This window comes from Pipistrellus hanaki (genome assembly GCF_964339955.1).
Source record: "Pipistrellus hanaki genome assembly, chromosome: 1".
NCBI lineage: Eukaryota > Metazoa > Chordata > Mammalia > Chiroptera > Vespertilionidae > Pipistrellus > Pipistrellus hanaki.
In genome coordinates this window covers 163,693,956-163,713,019 of record NC_140503.1, presented here as the reverse complement: position 1 = coordinate 163,713,019, position 19,064 = coordinate 163,693,956, and the positions used below count along the sequence as shown (strand labels likewise).

The window sequence follows — 19,064 nt, the reverse complement described above, 5'->3', positions numbered from 1 at the left end:
CTGTTCAAAGTTTCTTTGCTCTCTGCTACCTTATTCGAAGGCTGATGCCACGTAACCCAGGTATTTGCTATGGCAGCACCCCCCTTCTAGGTACAATTTTTTTTTGCATTAGTCAATATTGCCACAATAATACCATTCATCAAATTACTCTGCTAGGGTTTGGCAAACTAAACTCAGCTCAGCTGGTCTTGGTCCCTAAATGTGGGTTGGGCGTGAGTCCGCTCCAGGCTCTACTGTGGGTTAGGCTCAGATCAGCTCCATGAGTAATAATTCTGGGGTCCAGGCTGCAACTGATATAGCTCTTCAGGGAAGCTCTTCTCATGGTAATTGCAGGAGTGTGTGATGCATGGCCAAGCACAAACACATCTCAGTCCTCTGCTTGTGTCACAGCTGCTAACATGTTTTTGACCAAAGCAAGATACGTAGATGAGGAGTTAGAGAAGTATATTTAGCCTACTGCAAGGCCTCGCAAAGTATAGACATACATATGTTATTGCTAGAGGGAGCTAAAGAATGTTAATCAATTATTCAATCTACCATAATTTGTTGAAATTCTATTGAAATAATTCAAGATACTATTATTCTATCAAAATTATGCAAAGTAATATTAACTTATTTTTCAATTCTACATGCAGCATTCTTGTTATATTTTCTAAAATTATGGCAATAGTGGGTAACATTAAGACAGCTTAATAATTCTATAATCAGCTTGATCATATGGTGAAAAAATTACTAAAGCAAATAATCACTTGATCATTTTATACATCTTAACAATTTTCTTAGGAAATAATAAAATAACCAAAGAGAATAATTAGATCTGACTTTCTAACTTGTTTTGAAATATTCTTTTCTATACAATACCATTAGCGAATTTTTGTTAATCCATTCTCTCAAAAACATCTGGTAAGCTTATGTTAGTGTAAGCTTCTTGTCTGAAATAAATTTTTTTTATCCTGGTTCTGATGTGTGTGTATGTGTGTGTGTGTGTGTGTGTGTGTGTGTGTGTGTGTGTTTTCTACAACAAAACTGTTAATGTGCATATGGTGTTTTCCTGAGTTCTGTGAGTTGTTCTAGGTCCATGGTAGGCCAACTGCTGCTCATGAGCCACATGTGGCTCTTTGGCCCCTTGAGTGTGGCTCTTCCACAATATACCATGACCTGGGCAAGTCTATTTTGAAGAAGTGGCGTTAGAGGAAGTTTAAGTTTAAAAAATTTGGCTCTCAAAAGAAATTTCAATCATTGTACAATACTATTGATATTTGGCTCTGTTGACTAATGAGCTTGCTGACTACTGTTCTAGATAATTATAAAAACTGAGGGGTAGTGGGAAACTCGAATTTGTAGTCAGTGGTCAGAAGTGAGGGTAGCTCTGGGAAAAGCAGGGCTGGTGGTCAGCTTCAGTATTGAAAATTGCAACTTGATTATCTTAGATTTTATTTTCAGGTTAATGTGCAAAGTGAAAATAAGATTTAAGGTAATCAAGTTACATTTTTGTTTTTAAGATATTCAGTTTTCTTCATAATTTATTTTAATTTAAAGTAAAGTACTCCTTCATGTTAAAATTCTCCATTTGAAAAAACATCAAAATTATGGGTCAGGAGACTAGAAAGAACTTTAAAGTTTGTTGTTAGAGTTAGAAAGTCAAAAGATTTTTTGACTAGACTTAAAGAGCAAAATTTAGGGATGAAATGTTGAGATTAAGATCAATAAAGAACACAATTTCTTGTGTTCAGAACTAGTTGAGAATAAAGGCATAAGGGGTTGATAAATCGAGATAAAATTGCCAGCTTAGTTGCTGAGAGTTGACCGGGGGGGAGTAGCATACATTCACAGAAGATAAAGAAAAGTCAGAGTATGGGGAAGAAGAAAATATACTTTCACAGAGGACAGAGAAATGTCAACAGATGCTGGAAAGAGGGTGTCACCACTATGGGTTTTAGAGTTTGAAACTGATATTCTGCAAGAGAGTGACCAATTAGAAAAGCACAGGGTCATAAAATGGGGAAGGAGTTCGATTAGAGGAGAGCATGAAGAGATAAAGAACTACAGCATTTATAAACCTTAGAAAAAGGGGCTGGGTTGGTTACCCCCTCAGGAATCCTTCCCTATGTGGGAGTCTGTATTTGCTTCCAATAAATTTCTAATATTTTATTAACAAGTTCTTTTAGTCTGTGAATTTTATTCTTCAATCTTCATGAGGCAAGAACCCACAAGGAGGAGATCTGCTCCCTGAACCCCAGGTTTCAGAAACATCAATGATGTGAGAGAATCATTGATGGGCTGCCTTCTGCACAACCCAGACATGTGTCCTTGACCGAAATTAAATCCAGGATTCTTCAGACTGCAGGCTGTACCTCTATCCACTGAGCCTAACCAGCTAGGGCCCAAAATGCTTTGACTATCAGCCACTTGGAGACAAATAGCCTATCTTCCTCTTCCCTGATTCCAGAGCCCAGGTTATCACCGAGAGTGTTGCAGAATGAACAAGGAATTTGGGTTGCCACCTTTGGTCAGAAGACCCGCATTTAATACCAAATCTGTCTCTTGGTATCTATGATTTTTGTCAGAATACTTAACCTCTCTGGCCCTCCATTTCCTTACTGAGAAAACACAGTGATCTATTATAAAAATTCATCATGGTGTAGGAAGTAAACTCTACTTTAATGAGATAAAGTCATCACCTATAAGTTGTTATTTCACCTAGTACAGGGTTGGCAAGTTTCTCTGTAAAGGATCAGATAGTAAATATTTTAGGCTTTGCAAGCCATATGGCCTCTATCACAGCTACTCAGGTCTGCTGCAGCAGCCCCAAGGCTGCCACAGACAATATGTAAACGAATGGGCATGGCTGTGCTCCAATGAAACCTTCCAGAAACAGGTGACAGGCCAGATCTGGCCCTTAGGCCATCGTCTTGCAGGTTCCTGACCTAGTAAAACATAGTATAGATTTAAGTGCTTAGACTATCTTCTTCATGTTAAAAATCAATGGATTCTAAACTCCATGAGAACAGGCACTGTTCCTCTTTGTATTGTCCATGGATCTCCGAGAGCTTAATGGAACTTTTTCATGTCTTCAGGAATTGTTAGCTTCTAAACTCAGAGCAATAGTGGAAATATTAAGTATCTGGAACTTGATAACTGAATGAAAAATGAGATAGATACATTTCAATCTAAAAATGATCATGGCTTTATACAATACCAGAGGCCTGGCCTGTGCCCTCTCTCAATTTGGGATGTCAGTGGCCAGGGAAGAGCCTAAGCTCAGGCCAGGCGCTGCATGCCAGCCTAACTGTGCTTGTGTTGCCGCTCAGTAGTGTTGCTGCATTGGCTGGGGATACTCATGCCCTCGCAGCTGCACCCGCCAGCATGAGTCCGGCATCTGGCACCAGTAGGTCAGTTGAGTGGCGCTCCTGCTATGGGAGTGCACTGACCACTGGGAGATAGCTCCTGTATTGAGCGCCTGTCCCCTGGAGGTCAGTGCGTGTCACAGCGACCGGTTGATCAGTTGTCCAGTTGTTCGTTCACTTAGGCTTTTATATATACAGATAAGATAGTTTAAAATATATTTGTCTCATACCTTATGCCTGTTCTTTCCACATCTGCTTTTAGACAACTTTTTAAAAAAATAGTCTTAACCTTTCTCCTCAGTGAGAGAAAAAGAAGGAAGTGCACATAACCTGGATTTTATATTATTTATGCCCAACCCCATAAAAAATGATAAGGCCCATGGGAGTAAATCTTACCTGTCGTTATGATTTATTAGGAACAAAGGAATAATGGACCACTTCTGTGCAGTACCCTAATATAGCAGTATTACAGGTACCATACCATTTGGATCTTATAAAGCTGGCACATGACCAGAGTATTTACTATGTCATTTTCACTGACCACTTCTCAGCCTTTTGGCTAAGATCAAATTTTAATTTGCTAAACTTTTAATTTAAGCATTATATACATAATGATATATATCAGTAAGCATTTCTTTGTTTCCTGGACATCCTGGGCCTTTCATTCTTTACATTTTTTTTCTTCTTTTTCTAAAGCTATTAATCATATGCAGGAGGCATTGTATTTGAAAACTGGACTGAATCCAACAGCCAATGTTGTCACTGAATAGAGATAACATTCACTGACACTTCTGCCTTCATTGGGCCTATTGATCTGGAGGGAAAGACATGAGGCTTTCTACACTGTTATTTATAAAAAGCCTAAAATAATAAATGTATAGGAAACAATGAAACAAAGAGTTTAATGCAGTTTTGTATTTTTCTAAGAAAATTTTTAAATACATAAAATTATACACAAATATATTTTAATTTTAGAATTTTGGGTTACAGAAAATACATACTTTTGAGTTTGTGATCTTAATAGTAAAATTTTAATGTGAAAAATAAGTTAAATGTTAACTGAGAAGAATTTCATATAGATTCTCCATTAGCATAGCCCTCAAACACGATATAGATGATTTTTCAGCTCTATTAATTTACATGTCAAAGGTCTGTTTGGATCTGAGAAGACCAAAAGATGCATCTGAAAGTATTCACCTGAGCACTGAAAGAGCCTGTCACATGGTCCAGGAATTAGACTGTATGCAAACAACTCTAGGAAGCTAACAAGAAAGAATGAATGAGGAAAGAAAGATGTCTCTGTGCTGAAAGTGGCTCGATGTGGGCTAAGTGTTAGGAGGCCCAGCCTCAAGTTTTCAAGCTGAAATGTTATAATAGAGAGGAGGGTCCCATTTCAAATTCTATCCTAACACACAGTTAAAGGTAAACAGCAACAGAGGTCACTGGCATAGAAACAGGGTGACTGGAGAGACTGTTAGGGATTATTACAAAGGAGCATATCAACAAAAATACTCAGATTTGAAACAGAATTCAACTGCTGGCTGGGTAGCTCATTTAGTTGGAGCATCATCCAAATGTGCCAGGGTTGCAGTTCAATCCCTGACACATGCAAGAGTCAACCAATGACTGCATAGGGTTGAGTAGCAAGTCCATGTTGATCTCTCTCCCTCACCCCCCTCTTTCTCTGAAAATCAATTTAGAAAATAAAAGAATTCAAGAATGGTTGCTTTTCCTTTTTCTGGCATTTTTAAAATATGCATTGTAGTAAATCAGAATGCTATATGTTATTACCTACAGGTGGCACCATCTAGACAGCTCATTTTCTGACATCTAGACTACACTGGAAACAAACCCACCACCATACTGATGGTGACTTCAGAATATGGATATCAAACAGCAGGACTTGAATTTCTGACTAAAGTTTTCTATCAAAATATGAATAAAGTAGTATTCAACATCCAGAGTTAACCTCTATCTCAAAATCACCCCTAGCATTGAGTGATCAGAGTTAAGAAGTTCTATTAGTTCTATTTAAATTTTTAAATGGCTTGGGCATTTCTTAAACAGCTAGTTCAAAGTTTGGGAGTCACCAGGCTTAAGGATGCTATGAAAACAGTTCATATGTTCTAATATTTCCTATCTAGAAAAAAGGACATAATTTGTAATTTTTGCTTTGTGTGCAAGTGTTACATAATTAAAACACTAAAAGACTGCTAGAGAAATACAGTTCAGTGTTGTCCCTTTGGTTCAGGGTTCTTTCAAAATCTTATCATGTGTGGGGTCAGAGACCAAGTAAATATGGTGGCAGGAGATTGTTACAATGGACTGGAAAATAACTCTGTTCACCTGTGACCAGAAAGGGGATTTTATTAGCAGAATAAAATAAAAGCCCAATATATATAAGATCTGCACATGAGAACTTAGAATAGGTTATGTGGAGATTTGTAGTGTCTGAATGATCACGGTGCATTTCTTTTTTTTTGTTTTTGTTTTGTTTTGTTAACTCTTTATTATTTAAAGTATTAAATAAGTCTCATTTTTCCCCCATTGACCTCAGTTGCCCCCACCACTAGCACATGCCCTCCCCACCACCAGTCTGTGTCCATTGGTTATGCTCATGTGCATGCATACAAGTCCTTTGGTTGATCTCTTACTCCCTCCCCCTTCCCCACCTAACATCACACTTTCCCTCATAGGTTGGACACTCTATTTGATGCTTCAATTGCTCTGGTTCTATTTTTGCACAGTTTATTATATTCTAATAATGAGAGAGTTCATGTGATATTTATCTTTCTCTGACTGACTTATTTTGCTTAGCATAATGCTCTCCAGGTCCATCTATGCTGTTGCAAATGGTAAGAATTCATTCTTTTTTACAGCAACATAGTGTTCCATTGTGTAGATGTACCACAGTTTTCTAATCCACTCATCTGCTAATGGGTACTTAGGCTATTTCCAAATCTTAGCTATTGTAAATTATGCTGCTATGAACATAGGGGCGAATATGTTCTTTCTGATTGGTGTTACTTGGTATATATTCCTAAAAGTGGGATTACTGAGTCAAATATAAGTTCCATTTTTAATTTTTTGAGGAAACTCCATTCTGTTCTCCACAGTGGTTGCACTAGTCTGCATTCCCACCAGCAGTGCATGAGGGTTCCTTTTACTCTGCATCCTCTCCAGCATTTGTCATTTGTTAATTTGTTGATGATTGCCATTCTGATAGGTGTGAGATAGTTGTAGTTTTGACTTGCATCTCCCAGATGATTAGTGACTTTGAGCATGTTTTTATGTGTCGCTCGACCTTCTGTATGACCTCTTTTGACTGGTGTCTATTTGGGTACTTTGCCCATTTTTTTGATTGGATTGTTTATCTTCCTTTCGTTAAGTTGTATGAATTTTCTATACATTTTGGAGATTAAACTCTTATCAGAGATAACATTGCAAATATGTTTTCCCATGCAGTGGGCTTTCTTGTTGTTTTGTTAATGGTTTCTTTTGTTGTGTAGAAGCTTTTGATTTTGATATGGTTTCATTTGTTTATTTTCTCCTTAGTTTCCATTGCCCTAGGAGCTGTATCAGTAAAGATATTGCTACGACAAATGTCTGCTATTTTGCTGCCTATGGCATCCTTTAAGATTTTTATGGTTTCCCATCTTACATTTAAGTCCTTTGTCCAAAAAATTAACACCCAGAAAACTATGGCTTTTTTTATACACCAAAATGAACTCACAGAAAGAGAAACAAGTAAACAAACAAACAAACAAAATCCATTTACCATTGCACCAAAAAATTAAGATACCTAGAAATAAATTTAACCAAGGAGGACCAGTACTCGGAAAATTACAAAACACTGAAAAAAGAGATACATGAAAGCTTAAACAAATAGAAGAATATTCTATGTTCATGGATTGGTAAAATCAACATAATTAAAATTTCCATACTACCCAAAGCAATCTATAGATTCAATGCAATCCCCATTAAAATACCAATGCCATATTTTACAGACCTACAACAAACTCTTCAAAAATTCATCTGGAATAAAAGAAGACCCCAGATAGCTGCAGCAATCTTGAGAAAGAAGGACAAAGTTGGAGGAATCATACCAGATATGAAGCTATACTATAAAGCCACTGTTCTCAAAACTGCCTGGTACTGGAACAAGAACAGACATATAGACCAATGGAACAGAGCAGAAATTGACCCAAGCCATGATGCTCAATTAATATTTGATAAATAAGGCAAGAGCATACAATGGAGTCAAGAGAGTCTCTTCAATAAATGGTACTGGAAAAATTGGGCAGACACATGCAAAAAATGAAATTAGAGCACCAAATTACACCTTTCACAAAAATAAACTCAAAATAGATAATAGTGCATTTCTATATAGAATTTAATGATGCAACATGATACTGATTTTAGGATCACACTCAAGAAATTGACTTTTTTCTTTTGGCTGTAGTTAATTAACCTATTCTTTTCCTGAATAATAGTTCTTAGTATCATATACAAGTATAAGACTAGAAAGATAATAAAAACAGATGAGTGGTTGGAACACTTCTCAGAGAGTAATGAAAGAGAAATTGAGTGAGTCAGGAAATCATGCTTATCAATCAAATGGTAAAGGTGGTGGGTACATATGCCAGTTCTGATTTGTTGTTGTGATCCAGAGGATCAGTTTTGTTATTGTTATCAATTTTTTTTGTTTGGTATTTGCATTATTCCTAAAAATAGAACAACTCACAATGTCTCACTTGGTCATACTTATATTTCAACTTGAAAGTGTGGGTCATGGTTAATGGGTAGTCAGTTTTTAAAAGAAATCTGCCTAACAAAAGCTGGTCCTAAAAGTGTATAGGAAGCAGATGAACTAATTGCAAATATAAATAAAAACAGACACTTCAATTAGTGAGTGCATCAGTTATTCTGGACAGTTGAAAACTCACTTCCCACTCAACTCTAAAATTAATTCTCTCTGATAATGGAAGATATGTCATTGTCATAAATTCAGAAATAAACTTACCAAGAAACTTAAGAAGAGGATAAATCCAAGAACTTCAGATTTAAAGAAAAAAAATGTTCTTTCTGGATTTTCATTTACCTCTTCTTTTTCTCCTTCTCTGACCTTGCTTTTATTTAGAAAGCACAAGTGAATTCTAAAAGACAGTTTGTTTAATTCAGATTGGATTAAGAACAAAAGTAATTTTCACTCTAGATTTGAATTTAAAAAATGTGAAGATCAAAAGTTTTGAGATTTTTAGTTCCAAACATTTTTACTAAATGTAAATGTTGACAAGTGAGTCATCCAACACTCAATTTTTATCATTTAGTTTCTGATGAAAAAAAAAGTTGGCTTTAAGTATAATTTAAGGGAAAGAACAGTTGCTTCTCTCCTACTGATAAAAATTTCAGTACTATAGGCAAGTTCCCTTGATGCTAATATAGATATGGTGGGCCCAACAGACAGGTGGAGTTGGCAAATAAATGTTCATTTCTTCCTTTTATGACTCAATGTTATCATGAGGGAAATTGAGAACATTTCCACAACACAGCTGTGTGGGATTCGCCAGCTCATCTATCAAGATAACGCAGAGTCTTTACTCCCCTGCAGTTTGGCAACCAGTGCAGATCTGAGTGGGAGATATAAGATTACTCTCAAGTTCTTGGCTCCACTAGAAGTGCAGGTTGTGTTTCAGAGACGCCACTTCTACCATCAACTTAAGAGTCTCTGGAGTTACTTGTAGAATACCTTGGCTTATCTGTCTACACTAATAAAAGAGAAAAATGCTAATTGACTGTACCTTCACTACGCCCACATCCAATCAGGAGTGATATGTAAATTAAGCCAACAAAGGTAGAGGGTAAATTTGCATAGGCAGGAAGGGCAGGCTGCACCTGATGCTGCCAGCTGGGACCAGGTTGCCATCAGGAACCGGGCAGGCCAGGCAGGCAGTGCCTGACGCCACCCTTGGGGTCCAGTCCACCATTGGGACTGGGCAGGCCAGGCAGGCAGCACCTGACATCATCTGCAGGGTTGAACTGATAGGAAAGTGGGCAAGAGGTAGGAGAAAGCACTTAACGCCACCTGTGGGGTCCAAGCCACCATTGGTAATCGGGCAGGCCTGGTGGGCAGCTCCTGACTCTGCCCACAGTGTCCAGGCTGCCATAAAAAACCAGGCAGGGCTGAAGAGTAGTGCCTGACTCTACCCACAGTGTCCAGGCCTCCGTCGGGGATCAGGAAGGCTGGTGGCCAGTGCATGATGCTGCCTGTGGGGTCCATTCAGCCACTGGTAACCAGGCAGGCCAGGCGAGCAGAGCTTGATTTCACCTGCTGGGTCGAGGCCGCAATAGGTAACCAGGCAAGAGGGGAGGGGGCAGCACCTGGCCACCCATTGTGTCCAGGCAGCCATTGGGATCCTGGGTAGGCTGGGTGGCCAGGGTCTCTGGGATCACTGTCTGCCCCCAGGCTGCCTGTGGACACCAGTGAAGCAGGCTGGGGTTGAATTTTTTAATGAAAATGGGATGCCTATGCCCCAGCCCACCACTCCGGTCCCTGACAAGCAGAGGGCAGAGGGCAGTGAGCAGTTAGCAGGCACCAGGGCTTAGAAGGGACTGGGAGAAACCTGCAGGCTTGCTACCAAGAACAGGTGCTGAACCATGATGATGCGGAGGGCTGGCTGATGGAGGCATCCAAAGGTGCAGATGAGGCAGCTCTCACTGGTGCTGAGCGTGAAAAGTGCACCAACAGCCTGATGAACTATAATAAATCACCTTTCTGAAGAAGATGCATGAAGAGGAGATCGCTGTGCTGCAAGCACAGATCTAGTACACTCAGATCTCCATAGAGATGGACATGTTTTCCAAGTCTGACCTCTCTGCCATGCTCAAGGACATCCGAGCCCAGTATGAGAAGCTGGCTGTCAAGGACATGCAGAATGCAGAAGAATGGCACAAGAGCTGCTTCACCATGCTGGCCAAGAGCACTGCCAAGAACACCTATGGGGTGTGCGCCACCAAGGAGGAGGTGTCTGAAAGCCGCTGTCTGCTCAGGGCCAAGACCCTGGTGATCAAAGCATGCCGGAGCATAAACTAAGCTCTGGGAAAGCAGTTTCAGGAGCTGGAGGATAAGCAGGACTCTGATGTTAGTGCTATGCAGGACACAATCAACAAATTTGAAAATGAGTTGAGAACTACAAAGAGTGAAATGGCATGATATTTAAAAGAATATCCTCAATGTGGCTTTGGACATTGACATTGCAGCTTACAGGAAACTCTTGGAAGGTGAGGAGACCCACCTCAGTTTCACCAGCGTGGGAAGCATAGCCAGTGGCTACTCCCAGAGTTCCCAGATCTTTGGTCCATCTGCCTAAGGTGGTTTACAGACTAGCTCCTACTTGATGTCCACTCGCTCCTTCCCTTCTTAATACACCAGCAACATCCAGGAGGAGCAGATAGAGGTGGAGGAGACCATTGAGGTTGCAAAAGCCGAGGAAGCTAAGGATGAACACCCCTCTGAAGGAGAAGCTGAAGAGGAGGATAAGGAGAAGGAAGTGGCTGATGAAGATGGAGAGGAAGAAGAAGAGGTGCAAAGAAAGAATTTGAGGATGCAAAGGAGGAAGAAGAATGAGGTGAAGGTGAAGGAGAAGATGCCCAAGAAGCTGAGGATGAGAAGAAAGATAAAGGTGCTGGGGAGGAGCAAGCATCCAAGAAAAGATTGAGCGCGCCCCCCTCCCCTTTCCTTAATTATTTCAGGAATAATCCTCCTGAAACCAGGTCAACCTTCACCAACCAAGCAATTGAGTTCCCTATACTACATGAATTAAGAAGTCAATATATGCAACATTCTGAGGTGACTCAGGTTGGACATTAAATGTTGTGCCATGACTTTTCTCCTTATGAAGAATATCTGTTTGCTTGCAGAGTGGCTTCCTGGCTTGCTGCCAGCCTGTGCATAGTCCACGCTTATGAGTTCAGGATCTATGGCAATGTGAATAATTCAGATGTTTACAATAAAAACACATGAATACATGCATTAACCGATGTTAAATTTCATGGAAAAAATAGTTCTTTGAGTCTTTGGTGGTTAGAAATTAAAGACCTCAAATCATGTGCGATAAGCAGTAAATAAAGTTACACTGAATGACAAAAAAAAAAGAAAGAAAGAAAAATACATTAGGAGCGAGAAACCATTCCCAAATCAGGAAGGGAAGTCACAGGGTGTATATTATTGCTATGAATATAGTATTTCTTACTACTTACAACATATACAATATAATATATTAGATGCCTTCCTATTGCATGAAGTATATATTCTCATAGAGTGATACTGGTACATATGTTATAGTTATGGTAGTGTGTCATATCCTACCTATATTAATAAAAGGGTAATATGCTAATTAGATCCTGAGACCTTCAGTAGTTCTTCCAGACAAAGTCATGCGGGGCCAAGGCAGAGGCACTTAAGGGTGATCAGGCCAGGAGGTGAGGGGCAGTTGGGGATGATCAGGCTGGCTTTGGAGGGGACAGTTGGGGGTGAGCAGGACAACATAGGGGTGCAGTTGGGGGCAATCAGGCCAGCAGGCAGAGTGGTTAGGGGTGATAAAGCAGGCAGGCAGGTGAGCAGTTAGGAGCCATCAGTCCCAGATTGTGAGGGGATTGTCCAATTGCCAGCTTAGACCTGATCCCACAGGGGTCTCAAATTGGAGAGGATGCAGGCCGGGCTGAGAGACACCTCCCCCCTGTGCATGAATTTCATACACTGGGCCACTAGTACATATATATATATATATATATATATATATATATATATATATATATATATATATATATATATATATATATAAAGCCAGCAACCATAATGCCATAATGATTAGAATGACAGGTCGCTATGATACCCACTGTAACCAGAGAACCGGCCAATCATGGGGTAGGGCCAATCAGCCAACCTCCTGTGGTCCCACCCCCTGGCCAGCCCTACCCTGATCAGACTCTCCCACCCCAGTCAAGGGCAGGGCCACCAGACAAACAGCCTCCCTTCCTCCCTGCCAGCCCCACCCTGATGGCCCACCCCACCACAATAGGTCCACAGTCCCTCCCCCCTGACTGGCTCTACCCCTGACTGGCCCTCCCCATCCCAATAAGGGGTGGGGCCAGCCAGGGGGAGGGGTTATGGGAGGTTTGCTGGCCACCCCTCCCCATAGGCCCCCACCACCCTGATCAGCCAGCAGCACCTACCCCCATCCTGCCCCACACCAGATTACCCCCCCTCCCCTGATCAAGGTCAGGGCTGGCTGGCCAACCACCCATGGCCCCTCCCCCAGGCCACCTTGATTTGGGGCAGGGTTAGCCAGCCCACTGCCCAAAGCCCCTCCCCATGGCCTGTTCCAGCCCAACCTCAATCAGGGGCAGAGCCTGCTAGCCAATTATCCAAGGCCTCTCCCCAAGCCAGCCCAGCACTGATGGGGCACCAATTGGGGTGGGCCAACCGGCCAACTTCCCACTATCTCCTACTCCCAACAGGCCTTGCCTCAATCTGTCCTATTTGGGGCTGGGCCAGCCAAACCCGACCTGTGCATGAATTCGTGCACTGGGCCTCTAGTGGATTTATATAATGGTAGAACTGGATAAGATTTTAGAGGCTATTTAGTGCATGTTTGCATCCTCTCTCCAGCTCCCTGACAAGTTATACAGCATGTGTCTATATATCTCTGGTGAAAGGAAATGCCACTTTCCAAGGAGACCTGTTCTATTTTTGATGACCTCTCATTTTTAGAAGATTCTTCATTATATTTACTCTGAAACTTGCCAAAATGCAATTTGTACTTTGAGACTACTAAAACTTTGACACTACATACTTGTCCTGATTTCATACTTTGAGGTCACTCGTAGGAAATCAATTCATTTTTATTACAAACACTCTTGTAATTTATTGAAAGTAGTCATCAGGTTCATCAGGCTAATGTTCTAAGCATTCTAATAATTCTTTCTGTGACAGGGTCTCAAATCACCTTTCAACTCAATACCCAAAATGTGGTCAGGTCATCATAGAGTGGGCTTGTTGCCTTGGCTGACTTGATGGCTGGCTGGACTTTGTCAACTGTAGTTTCCGTTTTTCCTCTGAGCTCAACCCAACATCATAAAGAGAAATCAGAGTTCCTGCTGGCCATTCTTAGAAATTATAGTTGCCTTAGGAAGCAACATAGTTAATGAAGACAAATAGTGATAATTTATACTTTAAGTTTCTCCAGAAAAAAGGTCCATAAATAAAAAGCCAAACTTGTCATCTTCCCGCATCAGTCATTGACCTTGGCACTCTTTACTGAACGAGACTCCAAGTGCTGTAAGCATCCTTCATCTTTGCCATATCCAGTGAATTGTTTAATTTCACTCTTATACCATTCTGTCCTCGGGCCTTCATGGCTTAACCAAAGCCTTAGATTCTTATAGTTTGGTGTGGTCTTAGTGGTACAACCATGAACATAGCTTGAATCCCCTTTAAGTCTCCTTGAGTCTCAAATGTAGGTAAGTTAAGTGGGAACAACAGGGTATGGGAGATTGTAACAGACTGAAAGTCTGATATGCAATCTAAAAGGAAATAATAGTCTGTTTTCTTTTTTTTTTTAATATATTTTATTGAATTTTTACAGAGAGGAAGAGAGAGAGATAGAAAGCTAGAAACATCGATCAGCTGCCTCTTGCATACCCCCCCCCCCCCTGCCGGGAATGTGCCCACAACGAAGGTACATGCCCTTGACCGGAATCAAACCTAGGACCTTTTAGTCCGCAGACTGATGCTCTATCCACTGAGCCAAACCAGTTTTGGCAATGATAGTCTGTTTTCAAAGATTATTGCACAGGAAACTTCAAGTGTGATAGTGCCAGGTTCAAGTACTTAAGAAAAGCAGAAATCCATCATATTTTAGGTTATTGTTGTTTTTGTTTTTTTAAGTTGGTTCACCCTCCTAAATATGTCTTCTGAATAGTACTAGTGCATAAGCCAAAGATTTGGGATTTTTGTCCCACAGTCACATTTTTTCAGTAGTCTCAATAATTCTATGATAATTTGAAAAGCACTAAAGAGAATTCTAGTCAGACACTACATGTGGTATAATAGAGTATGCAAAAAACTTGCAAATATGATAAAATGTTACTTAAAGAATAAATTTTTTTGTATCATGTGAATTACAATTATATTTTAAAAACACTAATATAGGGGAAAAACAGACAATGAGAAAACATAAAAATGGAATGTAGAGTTTAGATGACAAGACTATAGATGATTTAAAATTTTTCTTTCTTTCTCCTATGCAAAATTTTTCTAATTATCCTCTATAAGCCTACATAGCTTCTAAAAAGAAAAGGGTTGTAAATATATTTCAACTATTACATGTAAGTAAACACAAGATTTTGTTGAGACCAGAGGAATTTCTCAATAAGATAACCTTCCCTTATCTGTACTTTTAAGTCATTATTATTATTATTAGTGCTAAGTAGACTCTAATTACTTTTTATTCAGAATCAGTTTTACTAAAAGACTAGAAATGTTGTAACATCAAGATGAAGAAAACAGAAATGAAAATACCCTATTTGTTGATAAGGCTGTGAAATAAGAGGAAGAATCACATACCAGATATAAGATTGATCAAATTTTCTTATTCTGGCTCTTTCAGTTGGGATTTGACTCACAGCTAACATTTTTTTGAGCACTTACTCAACTTATTATCATCTCCATATTAGTGATGAAGCAATAGATCTGGAGAGGTCAACCTAATATCACAGAGCTCCTAAGGGCCAGAGCCAGGCTCCAGAGCCAGCTCACTGTCCCTCCAAAGTCCTCTTGACTGCCTATTGCTTGCAAAGCAAATAATCTCAATCAAAACAAAAAGCTCCCTGCCATGCAACAAAAGAAAACAAAATTAGGATTTGCTGCTTTTCTAATGTCTTTCTTCTCATCAGATCTATAGCATCTCAAATGGACCAGCCACTACCATCAATGGAATTTCTACTAAATACAGTTATGTTTTTAATGAGGTTTCTTTCTTTCTTTCTCCTCCTTTTTCCTTCTCTCTGCACTCTCCTGTGTAATGGTTGTAGCGGAACTTTTAAATGTCACAGGGTCACAGTATCCTTCCTTGCTATGCCACAAGCAGTCATTAGGGCTATCTGATTTGAGATTTTTTTCATTGAACAACATAAAGAACAAACAAGCTATAACCCTGTTGTGCCAAATTCCATGTAGCCTGATATGTGCTAACTCCATGTGTTCAGCATGTCTTTTGACTCTACATGCTTGATGCTTTCACATGGAGGGCCTTAAGGCATAGCTAATTCCTAGAGATTGCTAACAACTCACTGGAAGCATGCTTTTCATATCAAACTACCCAAACAGCTCATAGCCAACCACTTCCTCTATTCAGCTCTCACACTCAGGGCCACTATTGCCCTGCCTTTATGATCCCTGCCTTTGACAATCAGGGACAGTCCCTATGGCCCAGAGCCTGCCCGCCTGCCTTATTTATTTATTTTTCAATTAAAGTTGATATTCAATATTATTTTATGTAAGTTCCAGTTGTACAAGGTGAGCAACCCGATGTTTCATAGTGGTTAGACATTCATATAATTTACAAAGTGATTCCCTCATAAGTCAGATCACCTGGCACCACACACAGCTATTTCATAATTATTATTGAGTATATTTCCCATCTAAATATTTTACATCCCTGTGACTATTTTGTAACTACCAATTTGTACTTCTTCATTCGTTGGCCTTTTTCACCCATGGCCACAAATCCCCTCCCTGAATTTATTTAAACTAGCCCCTCATCATCAGAAGCCTGCTCACCCCACCTCACCTACTCCTTCCTGTGGGTGAGACTGGCCCTGCTTTCCCCTGGGTCCCTCTGCTTCTTTACCTCTGATTTCTTGTGGCCCCATAGTGGGGCACGCCCCCTCTGCTTGAGAACTGTGAATAAACAAACCCATCTTTTTTATGATAATTGTCTCCTAATGTGTTAGGCTCACCATAGCTGCATAAAAATAAAATCTACATTTAAAACATTCCAGAAAGCCTCAGCCTCCCAGCCCGATTCACACTTCCTGGAATGCTAACTTTGTTATTATGAGTGTGTTTGTGCTGTATTAACAGCGCACTTCGCTTTGACTCACTCCAGTTGGGCCTTTTACAGCCCAATTAGGACAAAAGCTCATTAGTGGCTCCACCCATGTTCAGAGAGGATTGTTCTGTGTATTGACAATGCACACAAACCCCTTGTTTGTCATGTAGATGGTTCAATATACAAATAAGTTGTGTCTGTGCTAAAAGAACTAGAGACAAGGTGAACACTTGATGTTTCTTTGCAAGTCTGCCACCAGAAATTATCTTGACCTCAGACAGGCTTTGACCCCTCACGTGCTGCATGGAAACACCAAAGTTCTAGGCAAGACCTTAAAAGTAAAACCAGTGGAATGAAGAGTTGCAAGACTCAAGTATAGTAAATGTTTCAATGCAATTCTATCTGAGCAAAGTTTTGAAGGCCTAAAATGAAATCTGGCTGGGGAGCAACGCTCGCAGCTACCTCATAAAGCACTGTTTGTTTTCTGTTATGAAAGGCTGATCCCTAGGTGGCCATTTCTTGCCAATTTGTGACGTTCTCTGGGGCTATTTCCAATCACCGCTGCTGTTGGCCAGCTGATCGCCATAGTAGTCAACAGACTGCCCCTGGAGAGCACCAGGGAGCCCCGCTGTCAGCCCGTGCGCATGATGCAGCCTCAGCGACGCGAACCCTCCCAAACCCCTGAGCTCTCTGACTCAAACTTGGCAGTTAGGGGAGGCCGCCAGGACAACGCCAGGAGGGGAGTCCAGGGAGGGGAATGCCAGAGCCAGCAGGTTGCAATGGCCAACAGCAACTCTGAAGGCAGATCAGTCTTTCCAGCAGTGAAGGCAGCCAGCAGAGGGGGAGCTGGTGCGGCCCTTGTTATCTAATGTATAGGCATGCTTATAAATGACATCGGAGCCCCCTGTACATTTCTCATCGGGCTTGTTAGCCAGGTGGCAGCTTTACCAGACTCATCAGTGCTCCAAGCAAAGCGTATGCTATATCATTTAACTTACATCTGAGGCCAGGGAATTACGTTTCTTGGAACAATGTCTTGGAGACACAATAACAATGATCTCTGGTATTTATACAGCACTGTTCTCCAAGGCAATTAAAGCACCTGACACACTGCATCTAAATCAGACTGAGAACATGGCTCACACGCAGATGAGGGAGAGCTATCCAGTCACTTTAAAAATTAGAAACCTATCCCTGGCCGGGTGTCTGAGCGTCATCTCCTACAACAAAAGTTGTCCTGTTCAATTCCCAGTCAGGGCACATATCCAGGCTGCAGATACAATCCCCAATCAAGGCACATGTGGGAGGCAGCCAAATGATGTCTCTCTCTCTCACATTGATGTTTCTCTCTCTCCCTTCCTCTATCAATAAAATGAATAAAAGAGCATGTTCTCTAGTGAGGATAAAGGGGGAAAAAAGAAATCTAAATGCAAACATGATGTTTTAGAATTAAGATTATGCAAAAATTAAAATAGCATTAACTTGAAAATATAAAAATTCTGATTGTCATTTCATACACAAGCCAGCATATCAATTGGTGGAGTGTCTAAAATTCTTAGTCATGCCAATAAATTTGTGTCTTAACATTCACCTCTAACTATAGGACTGAAAGACAGTAGAATGCAAACCTCTTTTAATTTCAATCTAGAATAGAATTATATATGTACTAAAGAAATAGAAAATGTTCATTATAAAATTTTTTCAATATCCTTTCAAGAGCATAGATAAGCCCTAGCTGGCTGGCTCAGTGGATGGAGTGTCAGCTGGAGGACTGAAGGGTCCTGGGTTCAATTCTGGTCAAGGGCACATGCCTGGGTTGTAGACTTGATCCCCAGTAGGGAGTGTGCAGGAGGCAGCCAATCAATGATTCTCTCATCATTGATGTGTGTGTGTGTGTGTTTTTTTCTCTCTCCCTTTTTCTTCTCTCTGAAATCAATAAAATATATAACTTTAAGGGCAGAGATAAAATAGAAAGCAGTCATAAGAGATGTTTTCTAAGTTGGAATAAGTTTCAATAAATTGTAATAGTATTTCAGAAATGAGTGAGGCCTATTAAACAACAAATATTTATTGCTTGTCTATAATGAATTCAGCACTGTGCTAGTACTTGAATATGAGACATGCATCAAACAAAAAATCAAAGACCAATTTTGTGCTTTAAGGAAATTACAATCTTATTGAGAGAACAAAACTGAAAGAAGAATCCCAACCAACACATTAAAGGAGACTGTGTATCACCTGCAATGATACTAAGAGGAGAGGAGAGATTAGTGAGACCTGGGGGGCTGCATGCAGGAGGAGGGATAAACTGACTAGGTCTTAGTATGGGTAAGATTGGGCCCCCATAACCTCAGCATACAGAGCCCCAAACTAGACGTCAGAGTTTCATCTGTCACAAAATGATGGCAATTTCTGTAGCAGGCTTTGATAACAGAGAACCAGTCATATACCAAGAACTGTATTTGGATATCGGCAAACAGGGCAGGTTGATGTGTTTCAGAAGTAGAGAAAGGAGTCTTGCAAATAGCTTATAAATGCTGCCAGGTCCAGCCCACTTAAATTCTGTTTAGTTTGCTATCTGTGCTTCAGAAACATCATGTATGCC

General features: G+C 40.4%; 1 pseudogene across 1 annotated transcript; it reads left to right on the top strand.

The window, feature by feature from the left end:
• The first annotated feature begins 8,866 nt into the window (after window positions 1–8,866).
• Window positions 8,867–15,038, top strand: LOC311621183 (neurofilament light polypeptide-like; annotated as a pseudogene). Its single transcript has 3 exons — window positions 8,867–9,031; window positions 9,947–11,120; window positions 15,017–15,038. The product of its transcript is annotated as a neurofilament light polypeptide-like (transcript).
• The last annotated feature ends 4,026 nt before the right edge of the window (window positions 15,039–19,064 follow it).